Source organism: Artemia sp. Qi Xiang Cuo, chromosome 12 (assembly GCF_049724085.1).
Source record: "Artemia sp. Qi Xiang Cuo chromosome 12, ASM4972408v1, whole genome shotgun sequence".
NCBI lineage: Eukaryota > Metazoa > Arthropoda > Branchiopoda > Anostraca > Artemiidae > Artemia > Artemia sp. Qi Xiang Cuo.
Genome location: NC_142805.1, coordinates 7658049 through 7676625, shown reverse-complemented (window position 1 = coordinate 7676625; position 18577 = coordinate 7658049). Strand labels below are relative to the sequence as shown.

The following is an 18577-nucleotide window of genomic DNA, read 5'->3' as shown; positions in this document are numbered from 1 at the left end:
GTGACAATGTAAAACAAACGCCACAAATTATTTAAGATACAATCAATATAATTAACAGTATATAAATTCAAATATAAATTTAAAAATATATTAACAGTATGAGGTAAACTGTAACCAACTATAAAAAACTACAGATAGAGATCAACTAAAGCTTTGCAATTAACTAAAAAAACCATTAAATTTGAAAAATCTAGAAACTGTAACTGTTGCCAGGTACAACAAGACAAAACACTACTGAACTAATAAAACTCTTTCATTTCAAAGAAATAAATTCAAAATGAACTTTGAAAAATCAATAGAATGTAACTGTGACAAGGTAAACCATAACCAGACACTTCTGAAATAATCCAAATCTTGCATTTCAACGAAAGAAATTCAAAATGAATTTTAAAAATCGAGATAATGTAAATGTGACATGGTAAACCAAAACCAGAGACTACTGATATATTCCAACTCTTGCATTTCAACTAAATAAATTCAAATGAAATTTGAAAAAATCAAGAAAATTTAACTGTGACAATTTAAACCACAAGTAAACACTACTGAAATATTCAAACTCTTGCTTTTCAACGAAAGAAATTCAAAATGAACTTTGAAAAATCAATAAAATGTAACTGTGACAAGTTAAACCACAACCAAACACTACTGAAATATTCAAAATCTTGAATTTCAAAGAAAGAAATTCAAAATTAACTATGAAGAATAAAGAAGATGTAACTGTTACAAGATAAACCACACCCAAAACGTACTGAGATAGTCCAACACTTTCTTTACGCTGAAAGAAATTCAAAATGCACTTTGAAAAATCATGAAGATATAAGAGTGAGAAGTTAAACAAAAACCAAATGCTACTGAAATATTCAATCTCGTGTACGTCAATGAAAGAAATTCAAAAAGTACTTTGAAAAATCAATAATATGTAACTTTGACAAGTTAAACCACAACCAAACACTACTGAAATATTCCAACTCTTGCATTTCAATGAAAGAAATTCAAAATGAACTTTGGAAAATCATGAAAATGTAACTTTGACAAGGTAGACCATAACCATACACTACTGAAATATTCCAACTCTTGCATTTCAACGAAAGAAATTCAAAATGAGCATTGAAAAATCATGAAAATGTAACTGTGACAAGGTAAACCACAACCAAACAATACTGAAATATTCCAACTCTTGCATTTCAATGAAAGAAATTCAAAATAAACTTTGAAAAATCAAGAAAATGTAACTGTGACATGGTAAACCACAACCACACACTACTGAAATATTCCAACTCTTGCATTTCAAAGTAAGAAATTCAAAATAAACTTTGAAAAATCAAGAAAATGTAACTGTGACAAGGTAAACCACAACCAAACACTACTGAAATATTCCAACTCTTGCATTTCAACGAAAGAAATTCAAAATGAACATTGAAAAATCAAGAAAATGTAACTGTGACAAGGTATACCATAACCAAACACTACTGAAATATTCCAACTCTGGAATTTCAATTAAAGAAATTAAAAAGGAACTTTGAAAAATCAAGAAAATTTAACAGTGACAAGTTAAACCACCCCAAAACAAAACTCAAAAAATCCAACTCTTGAAATACTCTGAAAGAAATACTAAATGAACTATGAAAAATCAAGAAAATGTAACTGTGACAAGGTAAACCACAACCAAACACTACTGAAATATTCCAACTCTTGCATGTCAAAGAAAGAAATTCAAAATTAACTTTTAAAAATCAATAAAATGTAACTGTGACAAGGTAAACCACAACCAAACACTACTTAATTATTCAAACTCTTGCATTTAAACGAAAGAAATTAAAATGAACTTTAAAAAATCACGAAAATGTAACTGTGACAAGGTAAACCACGACCAAACACTACTGAAATATTCCAGCTCTTGCTTTTCAAAGAAAAAAATTCTAAATGATCTTTGAAAAATCAAGAAAATGTAACTGTGACAAGGTAAACCACGACCAAACACAACTGAAATAGTCCAACTCTTGCATTTCAACGAAAGAAATTCAAAATGAACTTTGAAAAATCACGAAAATGTAACTGTGACAAGGTAAACCACAACCAAACACTACTGAAATATTCCAACTCTTGCATTTCAAATAAATAATTTATAAATTATCTTTTAAAAATAAAGAAAATGTAAATGTGACAAGTTAAACTATAAAAACACACTACTGAAATATTCCAACTCTTTTATTTCAACTAAATATATTCAAAATTAACATTTAAAAATCAAGAATATGTAACTGTGACATGGTAAACCACAACCAAACACTATTGAAATATTCAAACTCTTGCTTTTAAATGAAAGAAATTAAAATTGAACTTTGAAAAATCAAGAAAATGTAACTGTGACAAGGTAAACCACAAGCAAACACTACTGAAATATTCCAACTCTTGCATTTCAACGAAAGAAATTCAAATGAACTTTGAAAAATCAAGAAAATTTAACTGTGAAAAGGTAAACCACAAGCAAACACTACTGAAATATTACAGATCTTGCTTTTCAACGAAAGAAATTCAAATTGAACTTTGAAAAATCAATAAAATGTTACTGTGACAAGGTAAACCAAAACCATACACTACTGAAATATTCCAACTCTTGCATTTCAACGAAAGAAATTCAAAATGAACTTTGAAAAATCAAGAAAATGTAACTTTGACAAGGTAAACCACAACCAAACACTACTGAAATATTCCAACTCTTTCTTTTCTACGAAATAAATTCAAAATGAACTTTGAAAAATCAAGAAAATGTAACTTTGACAAGTTAAACCACAAACAAACGCTACTGAAATATTCCATCTCTTGCATTACAACGAAAGAAATTCAAAATGAACTTTGAAAAATCAAGAAAATGTAACTATGAGAAGGTAAACCACAAACAAACACTACTGAAATATTCCAACTCTTGCATTTCAACTAAATAAATTCAAAATGAACTTTGAATAATCAAGAAAATGTAACTGTGACAAGGTAAACCACAACCAAACACTACTGAAATATTCCAACTCTTGCATTTCAACGAAAGAAATTCAAAATGAACTTTGAAAAATCATGAAAATGTAGCTATGACAAGGTAAACCACAACCACACACTACTGAAATATTCCAACTCTTGCATTTCAACGAATGAAATTCAAAAAGAACTTTGAAGAATCAAGAAAATGTAACTGTGACAAGGTAAACCACAACCAAACACTACTGAAATATTCCAACTCTTGCATTTCAATGAAAGAAATTCAAAATGAACTTTGAAAAATCAAGAAAATGTAACTGTGACAAGGTAAACCACAACATCACACTACTGAAATATTCCAACTCTTGCATTTCAATGAAAGAAATTCAAAATGAACTTTGAAAAATCAAGAAAATGTAACTGTGACAAGGTAAACCACAACCAAACACTACTGAAATATTCCAACTCTTGCATTTCAATGAAAGAAATTCAAAATAAACTTTGAAAAATCAGGAAAATGTAACTGTGACATGGTAAACCACAACCAAACACTAGTGAAATATTCCAACTCTTGCATTTCAAGGAAAGAAATTCAAAATAAACTTTGAAAAATCAGGAAAATGTAACTGTGACATGGTAAACCACAACCAAACACTAGTGAAATATTCCAACTCTTGCATTTCAAAGAAAGAAATTCAAAATTAACTTTGAAAAATAAAGAGAATGTAACTGTGACAAGGTAAACCTCAACCAAACACTACTGAAATATTCCAACTCGTTCATTTCAATTAAATAAATTCAAAATGAACTTTGAAAAATTAAGAGAATGTAAGTGTGACAATGCAAACCACAACCAAAAACTACTGAAATATTACATCTCTGGCATTACCACAAAAGAAATTAAAATTGAACTTATAAAAATCTTGATAATGGACCTGTTAAATTGAAAACAGCAAACAAACACTCCTTAAATATTCCAAATCTGGCACTTCAATGAAAGAAATTTAAAATGAACTTTGAAATATTTAGGGACTGTAACTGTGACATGGTAAACAACAACCAAACACTACTGAAATATTCCAACTCTTGCATTTCAATGAAAGAAATTCAAAATGAACTTTGAAAAATCAAGGGAATGTAACTGTGACAAGGTGAACCGCAACCAAACACTAGTGAAATATTCCAACTCTTGCATTTCAACGAAAGAAATTCAAAATGAACTTTGAAAAATAAAGGCAATGTAACTGTGACAAGGTAAACCACAACCAAACACTACTGAAATATTCCAACTCTTGCATTACAATGAAAGAAATTCAAAATGAACTTTGAAAAATCAAGAAAATGTAACTGTGACACGGTAAACCGCAACCAAACACTACTGAAATATTCCAACTCTTGCATTTCAACGAAAGACCTTCGAAATGGACTAAAAAAAAGAAAGGGGCTGTAACTGTGACAGGGTAAACCGCAACCTCACACTACTGAAATATTCCAACTCTTGCATTTCAACGAAAGAAATTCAAAATGAACTATCAAAAATTAAGGGAATGTAACTGTGACAGGGTAAACTACAACATCACACTAGTGAAATATTCCAACTCTTGCATTTCAACGAAAGAAATTCAAAATGAACTTTGAAAAATTAAGGGAATGTAACTGTGACATGGTAAACTACAACATCACACTACTGAAATATTCCAACTCTTGCATTTCAACGAAAGAAATTCAAAATGAACTTTGAAAAATCAAGAAAATGTAACTGTGACAAGGTAAACCACAACCAAACACTACTGAAATATTCCAACTCTTGCATTTCAATGAAAGAAATTCAAAATGAACTTTGAAAAAATCAGACCTTTGGAGGGGGGAGGGGCCGGGGGCAGGGGGTCGTTCTGTGTCTCAATGCACAAAAAAAGTATAAAAAATGGGGAGGGAATGGGGGGGGGAGGAGAGGGGAGGAGGAGAAAGAGGGAGGAGGAGGAGGAGGAGGTGGGAGGAGGTGGGAGGAGGAGGAGGAAGGAGGTGGGAGGAGGAGGAGGAGGGAGGAGGAGGAGGAGGAGGAGGATGAGGAGGAGGGAGGAGGAGGAGGTGGGAGGAGGAGGAGGAGGAGGGCCGGGGGAGGGCCTTTGGGGCACAGGGAGGGCCTTTGGGGCACAGGGAGGGCCTTTGGGTGTCTGGGTGACATTTGGGGACCGGTGGATGGCCTTTGGGACCCCGTTGGTCCTTTGGGAGCTCGATGGGCCTTTGGGGGGCCCGGGGATGGCCGTTGAGGGTCTGGGGTGGGCCTTTGGGGGCGCCGGTGGCCCTTTGGGAGCTTGGGGGACCTTTGAGTGTCCGGGGGGCAGTTGGGGGCCTGGGGGACATTTGGGGACCGGTGGAGGGCCTTTGGGAGCCCGGTGGACCTTTGAGGACCGGGGGCTTCCTTCGGGGTTGGGGTATGAGGATTGGAACCCTTTGGGGTTGGGTTAGAGGACCTCACAACACTGTTCAAATGAAACTTGTGTATTATAACGACCACAGAGTTTCACCATTAAATTCTCTTCTAAAATCTCTTCAAAAATATTCTTTTAAAATGTCTCTATCTGTTTCGCCGAAATAGTTCCATTACCTGTCTAAAACGGTTTCGCCCAAATAATCCCTAAACGCAAATTCAGCGTGTTCCTTTGTTATTGGCATCTCTGTGCTAACGCATTTCAAATTAATAGGAAACCTTCTCGCACGCTAAAACAATTCATCGCTAAGATGTTTCTTGCCTAATTGTTTCCATGGCCTTTGGTTATTAATATCCTTTGGAGTTCGACCAGTAGAACTGTTCCCGAGGCAAAGACATTAATGACCTGGATCTATTCCTGGAGAAATGTTTCTAGGCGAAAATTTTTAAAGTCTGACAGATGATGTCATTGATTGATTGATCTGTCAAGAAAGGGAAATTAATTTGTTGTTTCTAAGGGGAATTATTGATTCACGATAGGTGAATTGAGGTCGACAGCACAGGTGTTCTGACTCGTGACAGCACCACGTGGTTTATGGCATGCACTTGTCCAAAAACAACAATAATAAATAAATCCCTCAGGCCTAAAGATTAAAGAAGCCTTAATGTTTCTTAATTCCCTCATCGTGAATCAACAATTTCCCCACCGATTATGTAAATCAATTTCTCAGGTTAAGCTAACCAAACAACAATGAAGCCATGTTTGTTTCTTAATTTCCTCATCGTGGATCAATAATTTCCCCTAGCGATTATGTAAATCACAGATTAAAGAAGCCTTAATGTTTCTTAATTCCCTCTTCGTGAATCAATAATTTCCCCTAGCGATTATGTAAATCAAGTTCACAGGTGCTATTTCTCAGGTTAAGCTAACCAAACAACAATGAAGCCATGTTTGTTTCATAATTCCCCCTTCGGGAATCAATAATTTCCCCGCCGATTATGTAAATCAAGTTCTCAGGTTAAGCTAACCAAACAACAATGAAGCCATGTTTGTTTCTTAATTCCCCCTTCGTGAATCAATAATTTCCCCTAGCGATTATGTAAATCACAGATTAAAGAAGCCTTAATGTTTCTTAATTCCCTCTTCGTGAATCAATAATTTCCCCTAGCGATTATGTAAATCAAGTTCACAGGTGCTATGCTCGTGAATCAATAATTCCCCCATCGATTATGTAAATCATCCCTCATGTCATTCGCACGTGGCCAAACAACAACAGATCGATTGACCTTGACACACCCACAGTAGACTCGATCGATAATCCTTGAATAAATTATGTCCCGTCAGCATTAAACTAAATTGTAGATGGCAGCACATGTGTTCGTCCCGGATCAATAGGGTCACTTCTACTGGCTAGTTGCCCCCCAATCTTTTTGGATACTTAAAACTTTTAAATCATAAAAGGCAGTCTAATTTTTAATTTCGTTTTAATTGAACCTTCTCCCAATCTTCTAGGGCAATTAGTTTGTTACGATCACTCCTGGGAGGAAAAAAAAAACACGAATCCATGATCTAGGATTCCATAACTTTTGGAGAATGATTTTCCCCTTTTTCGAAAATATGGCAAACATTCTCAGGCTCCTAACTTTTGACGACTAGCAAGAAATTTAATGGTCCATATATATTTGGATTCAGAATAAAAGGCCAATTCTTTTGATGTTTCTATTGTTATCAAATTCCGTTTTAGAGTTTCGGCTACTGTTGGGCCGAGTCGCTCCTTACTTATTGTTCGTTACCACAAACTGTGATATTTTTTTTAATTGAGACATTTTTATGCTTAAGCAATTAAAAGTAAATATTACTTAACAGTAATTAATAATTAAAATTAAGAACTTTTAATCGTTAATGGAGTTTTCAATCCCACCCAAAAAAATCATTGTAATTTTCACTAGGAACCAGGCGAATCATGGGAATCACAGAAAGGGAGGCCAAGATTCTCAAAATAATACTGAATTCACGATATCTTTAATTGCTGTGGCAGATTTTCTGGGAATTTTCGCATCAAGTGGACAGGCAATTAAGAAATTTAATGTAAGAGACGTTTTATAATGTGCCAAAACATACTTTCTGGTTCAGTTGCCAATAAATGCACAAGTTTGCCATAGGTTAAATTAGGATTCCAGATAAAATAAAATGTTTAAAAACAGCAGATCAAAATGAAAGACCGTCATTATAAACTTGAAAAAATCAGTTTGCTTGTTTAGAAAGCAACCCAAATTTTCAGTTATCTAATTGAAGAGACATTAGGAAAAGCAAAACTAATAGATAGTTATGGTATTTTACGTGCATTACAGCAACAATACAGTAATTGATTTTCAGAATTATTCCAAAAATGTTAAGTTCCTTTAACTTATCAGAGGCAATGGAAATCGAAGAGATAAGTTCCATCTGGGTCCGGGCAATCATCGGCGTAAGCAATGTAGAAAATTTAAAGGGATTCAATAACAAAAGTGGATTAAAATGATAAATTAAAATGTTAATAATTAGCATATCAAAGAGAAAGTAAAGACCGCTATTGTATACTTGAAAAAAAATCCTATCTGCGGGAAGATGGAGGGGGGGAGCTACCTGATCAAGTTTGACTAGTCCTATCCTGAAACAAATTTAGAGTGCAATCAGCATCACCAGTAGGTAATTCCAAATGTTTTCTATACTAAATGTCTTGCAGACACTAGAATTGAAAATTTATTTTTTAAGTAACAATAATTAAGTAAGAACCTTCATTCTCAAAGTAATATGATCAAATAAATTTAAATCTTAATTGAATCAAACAGTTCGTGATAACGAACTGTAAGTAAGGAGTGACCCGGCTCAATGGTAACCGAAATATATATATATATATATATATATATATATATATATATATATATATATATATATATATATATATATATATATATATATATATATATATATATATATATATATATATATATATATATATATATATATATATATATATATATATATATATATATATATATATATATATATATATATATATATATATATATATATATATATATATATATATATATATATATATATATATATATATATATATATATATATATATTGTAAATATATCGATTATGTTATACATAATATACAATTATATATATTATTATATACATATATATACATATTTATGTAATATACAAATGTTGCAACTTGATCTCATTTTTTGCTCGTTGCTTTTATCAAACAGTTCGTGGTAACGAACTGTAAGTAAGGAGTGACCCGGCTCAATGGTAACCGAAATTCTAAAAAACGGAATTTTGATCCTAGTAGATACATCAAAAGAATAACATTTTAATGTTGATTTTAAATATATAAGTTTCATCAAGTTTAGTCGTACCCATCAAAAGTTACGCGCCTAAGAAAATTTGGCTGATTTTTGAAAAAAAGGGAAAATACCCACTTAAAGTTGTAGAACTTTAATGAAAATCACACCATCAGATTCAGCGTATATGAGAACCCTACCGTAGATGTTTCAAGCACCTATCTACAAAAATGTGGAATTTTGCATTTTTTGCCGGAAGAAAGATCACGGATGCGTGTTTATTTGTTTTGTTTTATTTTTTTTTTTTGTTTTTTTCAGGGGTGATCGTATTGACCCAGTTGTCCTAGAATTTCATGGGAGGCAGTGGCGCCAATTCACGAAAATGTAGGGGGGGGCAAGGATTTTTTTTCGATTTTTTTTTAAATTAAGATGCAAAAAAAGAACAACATTTAGCAAACACACCTAAAACAGGGGGTAGCGGCGAGGTCGCTGCTTGGCAAAATCGTCGACTAATCTATCCAAATCCAGTTTCTTTACCTCCTCTTTTTCAACGGCCATTATCATGAGATCATTGAGTCTGTCGTTTCCCATCGTCGATCGCAGATAGTCTTTCACACGTCCTAATGCCGAGAAGAATCGTTCATTACTGGCAGTGGTCAAAGGCAAAGTAGTAACTAGCTTCATCAGTTTTAGCACTGCAGAATAGGCAACTGGGAGGTAGGATAAGATTTCGATAGCTCGAAGAAGATCCATTTTTGAAATATCACTTTTTGACAGATGCAGCTTTGCAAGAGAAAGCTGGGATTCTATGGCATGGTCGTCGACACCGAGAATCTCTTAATAATGACACATAACTCTTTCCACTTTCAAAATTTCGAGAAAATTGGAACTTGAGGGGTCGAAGGCAGATAAAGCGTCGAGCAGAGTCATATTCTGCTTGAAACGTTGGTCCATCTCACTCGTGAAACAATCTATTACCTCAAAGTACAGAAGTTTACCGCAGTCTGATTCAAGTGGCTGACTGATATTGTGTTTACCGGTTGTTGAGTTTGAAAGAAAGGCTTTGAGACGAATGGAAATGGCTTGACTTCTCTTGTTTCCAGCACTGGTTTTAGATTGTGGAGATTTCGATTCCTGGATATCGTTTAAAGCTAAGAATTCAGATATGTTTTTGCTTAAGTTGTTCCATTCGTTATCATTTCTCAGCTTTTGGAGTGTCTCATATGTCCCAGAAATCAGTGCAAGTGTCTTATAAATCAACAAACTTCCGGATTGAAGTTGCTCTGATAAACAATTTACAATGACTAATACTTTTTCCATTATGTGTAAAGTTGAAACAAAAGAGGCAGAGTTGCTTTTGTCCAGTCGTCCTTTTGCTTCACACACTGCCTCGCCATTGGAACTATCAGAGACTGCGGCAAGCACAGCAACAATACAATCAAATCTGACCTTCACCTTCGAAATAGAGCGGGCTGCGTAAAACCAGCGAGTCTGGACGGTCCTCTCAAGCTCCAACACTGTTTGCCTGCTAATACGCTGGGATTCCACAGATAGCTCATGACGAGTATTGCTGCATGATATAAATGCGCAACAGAGAAACCACAGAGAAAAAACAAAACCTCTGTGACACCACAGAGAAAAATTCAGAAAGTTCGCTGATATTTTTTTGGCAGTCTGTCGAAACCAAGTTTAATCTGTGTGTATGGCAGCTGACACAAACTGCATGAGATATCTTCTCCCTAAACTTTGCCTGTATTCCATTATAGTCCCCACTCATAAAGAATGCGCTGTCATGATGTTGGAAAATACTTAGAATCAAAGCTACGCCAAGCTTATCTATAGTTTCACAAATCGAGGTTGATAAACTCTCGGCGTCTAATTTGTGCATGTGATAGCCGATTGGTCGCTCCACTACTTTTCCATTTCATATGTACCTGAGTAGGATCGCTAATTGTTCTTTTCTAGAGACGTCTTTTGTCTCGTTGACAAGAATAGCAAAGTAATTAGCTGATTTTACTTCTGAAATAATATATTGGTGCAAGGCATTTCCTATCAGTGTTACTGCATCATTTTGGTACTGATGACTGCAATAGTAACCATATCGGCGCTGTAACTTGGCCTTCAGCTTTTCGTCGCCTTTAAACATTTCCTCCATCAATTCAACCAAATTACCCCGGTTTGCAGATGTTTCTGATTCGTCATGACCCCTCAAAGCAAGACCCTGGCGGCCAAGAAAGCAAATAGCGCGAAAAATGTACTTCACATGATCTCTATTTTCCTGAACCTCTCGAGATCTGGATTGAACTAAGGCATTCGCTATAGATTTCGAAGTATCAGTACTCATTATCTTAAATTCCGTCCATGCTGACATACAATGCCTATGTCTTTCAGAACCATCATGTTGCTTTAAAAGAGCAGAACTGTCTTTCCACTTGCAAAATCCTAACTCAATGAAAGCCCTTTTTCCAGCAGTTACTCCAGCCCTTAGAATCACCATAGAAAAATGGCGGCAAGCAAAACAAAACACGGAATTTAAGTTTTTTGAGTATTCAATCCATTCATAAGTCTTATAGTAATGTGCACTGAATTTCCCTTCCGTTAGAAGTGGAAGCCGGATATCTCTCAAGAATAGGTTGAGCTGGTTTGTCGTGACGCGTCCTAGAGATATCTGAGAGAGTTTCTTGACTGCTACTGGAACCCGCAAGGGGTTCAGCGATGCAGACCGAACTCTCATGTTTATCTGAGCCATTTATTGTTCCGCTTCTTTCCGAAATTCTGTCACAGGTGGGGGAATTTATCTCAACTAACCCGAGACTTTGGGCGCTGACACTATTGCCAGTTTCTTGCACTAAAGTTTCTTCATTTTTCTTCCGCATTTTCACCGAAAAAAAATCCAAAGTCTGTTGTCGCTTTTAACTCATAGTTAAACGAGTAGTAGACAATGACTTCACTCAGACACGGCAAGAGAAGAACTGAAGAAACACGTAGAAACTCACTCCCATACTCCACGGTGAAACTACCCCGCTTAGAAACCCCATAAACCAATCACTTACATTTCCTGTTCACGACAGTCCCATACACTCCACTGGGACTAGTCATCCCATAAACTATTCAACAACGTCACGAATCTGCTGACCAAAACCCCTTGAAACCCTAGAACACATTTCCTTTCCCAGATACTAAAATGAAACTACCCCGCTTAGAAACCCCATAAACCAATCACTTACATTTCCTGTTCACGACAGTCCCATACACTCCACTGGGACTAGTCATCCCATAAACTATTCAACAACGTCAAGAATCTGCTGACCAAAACCCCTTGAAACCCTAGAACACATTTCCTTTCCCAGCTACTAAAAAAAGGCAATATACAAAACTCATAGTTTACAACGAATTCTTCACAAGAACAAGAACGAAACGGGTACTGACCACATGAAGCTTAGTTTTGAATGAACCCTACTCGGAAATAAAATAGTGTAGACGCGCTCGCTCTTAGACTTTTCAAAACAAGATTCTATAATTAGGGCACCAGTTTGTTGGTCGTATTTATTGGACCAGTTGCTGGTTTAATATAGCACATAGCTAAAATAGAAAATTGCTGTTAAATAAAAATAAGATGGTAATTTTAAATGTCTAGGGGGGGGCATGGCCCCCCCCCCCCTGCCCCCCCTAATTGGCGCCCCTGATGGGAGGGCTCATTGGAAAGGAAATTAAAAGTTCTAGTGCCCTTTTTAAGTGACCAAAAAAATGGAGGGCAACTAGGCCCCCTCCCACACTCATTTTTTTCCCAAAGTCACCCGATCAAAATTATGAGATAGCCATTTTGTTCAGCATGGTCGGAAATATGGTAACTATGTCTTTTAGGATGACTTAATCCCCCGAAAGTTATGAACTTTACCCAATGTTAACATATAGTATTGGTTATTGGGAAGTAATACAGATATTTTCAGGGGGATTTTTTCTGGTTGGTGGGGGAGGGGGTCGGGGGTTTTATGGGAGGATCTTCCAATGAAGGAAGTTTTCATGGGGGAAGGGACATTGCTCTGAAGAGGGCGTCAGATTTCCCATCATTATTAAAGAAAAAAATCAGAAATTAAATAAAAACAAAAGTTTTTCAACTGAAAGTAAGGAGCAACATCAAAACTTAAAACGAACAGAAAATATTACGCAAATGATTTGGTTCACCCCCTAGTCAATACCTCGCTCTTTAAGCCAAAGATTTTTTAGTACTTTTATAAGAGCTATTTATTCTAACTAACGGCCTTTGTGATTAAGAGGTCATTTTTAAAGAATTGGAACAAAATTCGAACTTTAGATTAAGGAGCAAGGTATTGACTAGGGGAAGAAACCCCTAATATACGTATTAAAAATCTATGAATATAGAAGTTTGTTACGTAAGTTAATTCGTAAGATATGTATATTTATTACAAATAAAAACGTTCGTAAATAAAATTAAACAAGTTTCGAGAAAGTTATTTAACCAAATAAAAGTAAAATTAATATGCAGATTTTGTTTTAATTATTAATGTACGGTGAGCCAATATCAAAACCTGCATTAATTCAGAAGCGTTCAAAAATTTAAAAAAAACAAGTTTTTTTAACTGAAAGTAAGGAACGATGTTAAAACTTAAAACGAACAGAAATTATTCCGTATATGAAAGGGGCTCTTTACACGACAGCTTAGCTTTTCTAGAAACATCATTGGCTCTGAAACCAAAATGCTTCATAATGATCTTTTGACTATCTTTTTGACTATGTCAAAAGTTTCGCTTGAAGTATTTTGGCCGTATTCCAGGTAAATCATGGCTTTGCAGCATCTTGCAAAGATCAGATCTGCGCTGTCGTTTTTTCAAGTGTTGGGGTAGTTGCGGATCCAGGGGAGGGACAACGGGGGCGCCCGTCCCCCCTAACGTAGTCTAAGTTGTGCAATTTACTTAATTAACGCAAGATTGCGTTAATTAAACTTGCTCGAAACGCAAGTTTATCAGTTCAATCTATTCCCCCCCCCCCAAGAAAAATCCTGGATCTGCCCCTGGGTTGGGGCCATTCTCTAAAGAACGATGTGGTCTCTGTGCATTATTTTTTCCTTTGACTAATTTGTAAAGAAGCGGTGGTTGTAAAACAGTAAAAGAGTGCTTTTTTAATTGTTGATACAGTGTCATGTTGTAAGAGCTAAATATTGGGAGAGAACAAAAACAAAATTTTGAAAATAAATACGCATCCCTGACCATATTTCTCAGAATAAAAATAAATAAATTGTTTATGTAGATGGGAGCTTAAACACTTTACAAGATTACTTGTCTTTTGGGGCGGTGTTTCCCTCTCTTCGAAAAATCAGGCAAAGTCTTTCAGGCTCGAAGCTTATGAAGGGCAACATTAAACTTAGTGAACTTTATGTATTTGGAGTCAGAATAAGAATCCAATTCTTTTGTTGAACAACTTTCTATAAAAATTTTTTTTTAGAGTTTCGGTTACTATTAGCCCGTGTAGTTCCTTACTTAAATCTCGTTACCATGAACAGTTTGACAACATCATTAACTTCCATTCGCACTCAACTGACGCTTTTCATCATACTTCTTGAATCTTCAGAATCCGTCTGTTAAAACTTTCAATGACAGTCACCCGCAAACCATATGGAACACAATTCTGTCATAATGGAACACACTTTGCACATCCACAAAATCAATCAGTTCATGTTCATTCAATCAGTTCAATCAGTTCATTCAGTTCGTAACCCACTCTAAGACTTCTCTTTACAAAACAAGGCTTTTTGGTATCTTAATGGGTCATCCTATCTTGTTCATTGTAATCTATTTTAGTTTGCGCGGCCTAACTACATAGAAATTATTTTGTGGTTTTGCCATAGCTTGCAGAGCTTAGATAAAAGATCGGAATAAGCGAAAGAAAAGTAATAGCTGTCACTTACTCTCCTGGAAATCCAAGAAAAACCATTCAAATTCTCCAGCTTTGTACTGAAGACGGAGATATTCATTTAATGAACTTAGATCATTAGAAAGCGTGATTTCTTTTTTTTTTATTAAACGGAGGAAAAATTCCTTTTTAAATTTCAGGAAAGTACAGTTCCAAAAAATTTTCTAGCATACTTGCTAGGAAAACTCTAAAAACGAGGTTAAAGGAAATATTATTGAGCATTTTGGCTGCTCTGAGTTTTCCCTGTGGTGGTATATGCCTTGATTGAAAGCTTGTGACAAAATGGATGCAAAGTTTCGTTGTCTTTTCAATAAAGTTTAGGGTCAAACCTCTTCGCGATAGTTCCCGAGGCTGGCTTGTCCCCTGGAAGATTTCGCCAATGGGCCCTTAGTCTTTTTATTGGTAAGTCGACGCTAAGGCTCGCAAAATAACTTTAAGGTATCATATTTTCTTTAATTCAATATATTTAATTCATTATATTATATTTAATTCAATATATTTAATTCAATAATTTTAAGGTATCATATTTTCTTTAATTCAATATATTTAATTCAATATATTATATTTAATTCAATAATTTTAAGGTATCATATTTTCTTTAGTTCAATATATTTAATTCAATATATTTAATTCAATAATTTTAAGGTATCATATTTTCTTTAATTCAATATCTTCCTCAAGTTACTCTGACTTGACAGTAAATTTTCAAGATTCTGCATGTTTCCTTTTTTGCTTGCCGTGGCTGAATATTTTGGGCCTTACTTTTTTTTGAAATGCCTCAAATCTCTACATGGGGCAAGGCCATATCCAAGAGGGGGGTTACCCAGTTTGACCCCCCCCCCCGAAATTTTTGACCGAGTCGAAAATTAGTAAAACATAGGTAAAAATCAGTAAAATTAGTCGAAAACTGAGTCAAAAATTAGTAAACTCCCCCCCCCCGACAAAAAAATCCTGGATTCGCCCTTGACATAGGGAACATAATAATATTTTTTGTGGTTCTCCAGAAAAAAAATGCACAAATATGGGCCTTCTATTGATAAATTTAGTCACTCTCGAGTCGCTGGCCGTCCTATCAAGCGTTCGAATATAAGGCAGAGTGCTTCCTTGACTACTCTGCCAAGATTCAATAGACTAAAGCCAATAAAAGCTGGAAAATATCACCAGGGGGATAAATCCCCTTGGAAATCTGAAGTACTTATCACGGCACAGGAAACTTTTTGATGAGCTATCCCAAGTGAGAAAAAGATGTTTTCTTACTAGTACCAAATCTGAGGATCAAGTGGCGCTTGCTGCTGATGATTCATGGGTGCTTAATGACGTGCTTAATGATGTACTTAATGACGTGCTTAATGACGTTCCTCTTTCTTTTATTGGAGGAACGCTACTTGCCCAGGTCGGTCCGAACCAAGTGAAGTTGATGTTCTCGGAATGGGGAATGACAATATTGTTCACCTTTTCAAAACGAAATAAGGCTCTTCTGTAAGGGGAAAAAAGATAGCAACATCTATCTTTAAATACCGCACCTGAGGGGGCGCAAATTCCCCAGTGGCTATTGAAGCTGTTATTACTCGTTTTTTTCTGTTTTCCTCTTTGAATAGAGGAAGGGACAATGATCCTTTTTTGGCAGGAGTCTCAATCCAGTTGTGTGAGTCTACTCAAATAATAACAAAAATTTTTCCATCCAACCGTTTACCGTGATTTTCCAATATTATTGCTCATACAATTTCAACCTAAAAGTTTTGGTTACTACTGTTTATTATAAGAAGTTTGAAAAATTTTTAGTTAATAAAAACAAATACAAGCAAAATGTATAAAGCAGTACAAAATATTTGGCTATAATATTTAGTATATTTGCTTACATTTTAATAACTCGTTAATGTTTTTTTTTAATAGTAAGGAAAGTACAAATAAAATCTTATTATATGAATAAGTTAAGTTGAAAATTACACGGCCATATAAAAGGTTTGGAATTAAATTTTTAATGGCAAAGATCTCCAAATACAGTTGTGGATTTTTTGGTAGTTTCGGCCGTCGAAAAAAATGAGAAAAAAACTGGGGTGAAAAATCACTAAAAACAAGCTAAAATTAAATGGCATCAAACAACTTAAGAATTTGCCTCTTTTCTTTGAAGGTTTAACTGTCTTTAGAATTAAATTTTTTTGTTTAAATTTTTTATTATGTTTTTTGTTTAAACTTTTTGTTATTTTTTTTCGTTAACATTTTTTTTATGTTTAAATTTTTACTGACGAGAAGGGCTGTAAAATTTAACTAATAAACATGGGGGTACGTAGCTTCTTGTCCTGGGGGGCATCCAATTCTGTAACGAAGCGGGGGGGGGGCTGAAGTTATATTCGCAGTTCACAAGACCTTACATTGTCAGCAAGTTCTATCAGACCAATGAAATCTTTATTAAAGCAATCACCAAAAATCACAATTCATCAATAAGCTTCAGCATTTTCTTCTTGGATTAGAGCTAAAAATTTCTAAAATATTATGGATAGTTGCTTCTTGTTAGACTGTTATTCTGTCACTCCAGCTGTTTATTTACAGCTTTTTCAACCATCTACCTTTTATCAACTGCTTTTTTAGCCATCTATCTTTTTTCAACTGTTTTTTCAACCATCTGCTTTTTCAACCATATCAAGTGTAAATTTCAAGGTCTAAGGGGAGGCAGAAGCCCCCCTCTACCCTCCCTTCCGTACGCCCATGCTAATAAGTTTTCTTCATTGATTATCAAGGATAAACATGACAACACTGACAAAATGAGATAAAGCCCAAAATTAGTAATTTTGAAAGAACAAAAAGAAAATATTTAAAGATCTTGATTTTCAAGCATGAAAATCAAAGTTTCAGTTCAAAGTTCAAGCATGAGTCAAAGCGGCTAAAAGTTTTTATTTTGATGTTTTAAATAGTTTTAATTGTAGATAAAATTTATTTTTTTCACAAGAACGTGATCTTGAATTAAACTTACTTATTTAGATATCATATATCTCTGAAGTGTTGAGGTCTAGCTGTTTTTTTTTTTTTATTATTTTATTGTTTCTCCTTAGAAGAAAAAAATAAAATTGTGTTTTTTTTTATAATGTAACCGGAAAAAAGATTAGGAAAAGATCTGAACATTTATAATGTTAACATTATAATGCTAAGACTTAATTTCAAAAAATTATGTGCATAAAGAGACCCATGAATTAAAAGTTCCTTTTTTTTGTAAGGTTTATTAGTAATTGTCAAATTACAGTTAATTTAAAAAATGCTCCAATTGACTTACTCTCTTGTTAGCCCTTGAACCAGTCGAACTAAACACAATTGTTGAATCCTTAGACACACAATTTATCTAATTTATTACTATTCTTAGAAAGAACATCTTCGACACGAATATTTCAAAGGGGATTGTCCTAATTCCTTCACCGGTAGCTAGTCTGTAGCATACTAAGAAATAGCAATACTCCGAAGGATTCCCAGTTAACAATCCTACTGACTTGCTCACAGGAAAATCGATATAGAAAAAAAAAGATGCCGTGACAAAATTTTTAATAAAACTCATTATTCAGTTGCGAATAGTTCAACACAATGTCATCATTGAGAAACAGATGGTTTACCTATAGAAAATGCTGTAACTCAAACACTTTTGGTCTTTTTATTGGCTTAAAATCTGTAACGACAATCCAATCAGGTTTTAAAAAGGTGGAATTATATGTCTCTCTAAAAACTGTATTTTATTGTCATTCTAGATTTGCTGGTCAATATTAGTTCGCATCGGGCCTTAGTTCGGTTTTAGAAAGCCATGGCTATTTCAAACTGAAAATCAAAAATAAATATGTTTATGGTTAACATACTCAAAAAAATTAATTTTTTATGCTAATACGAATTACTAAAATTCATTAAGTTGAATGTTACCCTT

At 34.5% G+C, this 18577-nt stretch overlaps 1 protein-coding gene across 3 annotated transcripts in view; it reads right to left on the bottom strand.

Moving 5' to 3' along the window:
• Window positions 1-18074, bottom strand: part of LOC148945731 (potassium channel subfamily K member 15-like) — a 298031-nt gene extending 279957 nt beyond the window's left edge. For all 3 annotated transcript variants that reach the window (XR_016142642.1, XM_089098494.1, XM_089098493.1), the window contains exon 1: window positions 17945-18074. The gene's annotated coding sequence lies outside the window, so the exon portion shown is untranslated. The remainder of the gene's footprint in view (window positions 1-17944) is intronic.
• Window positions 18075-18577: the final 503 nt, after the last annotated feature.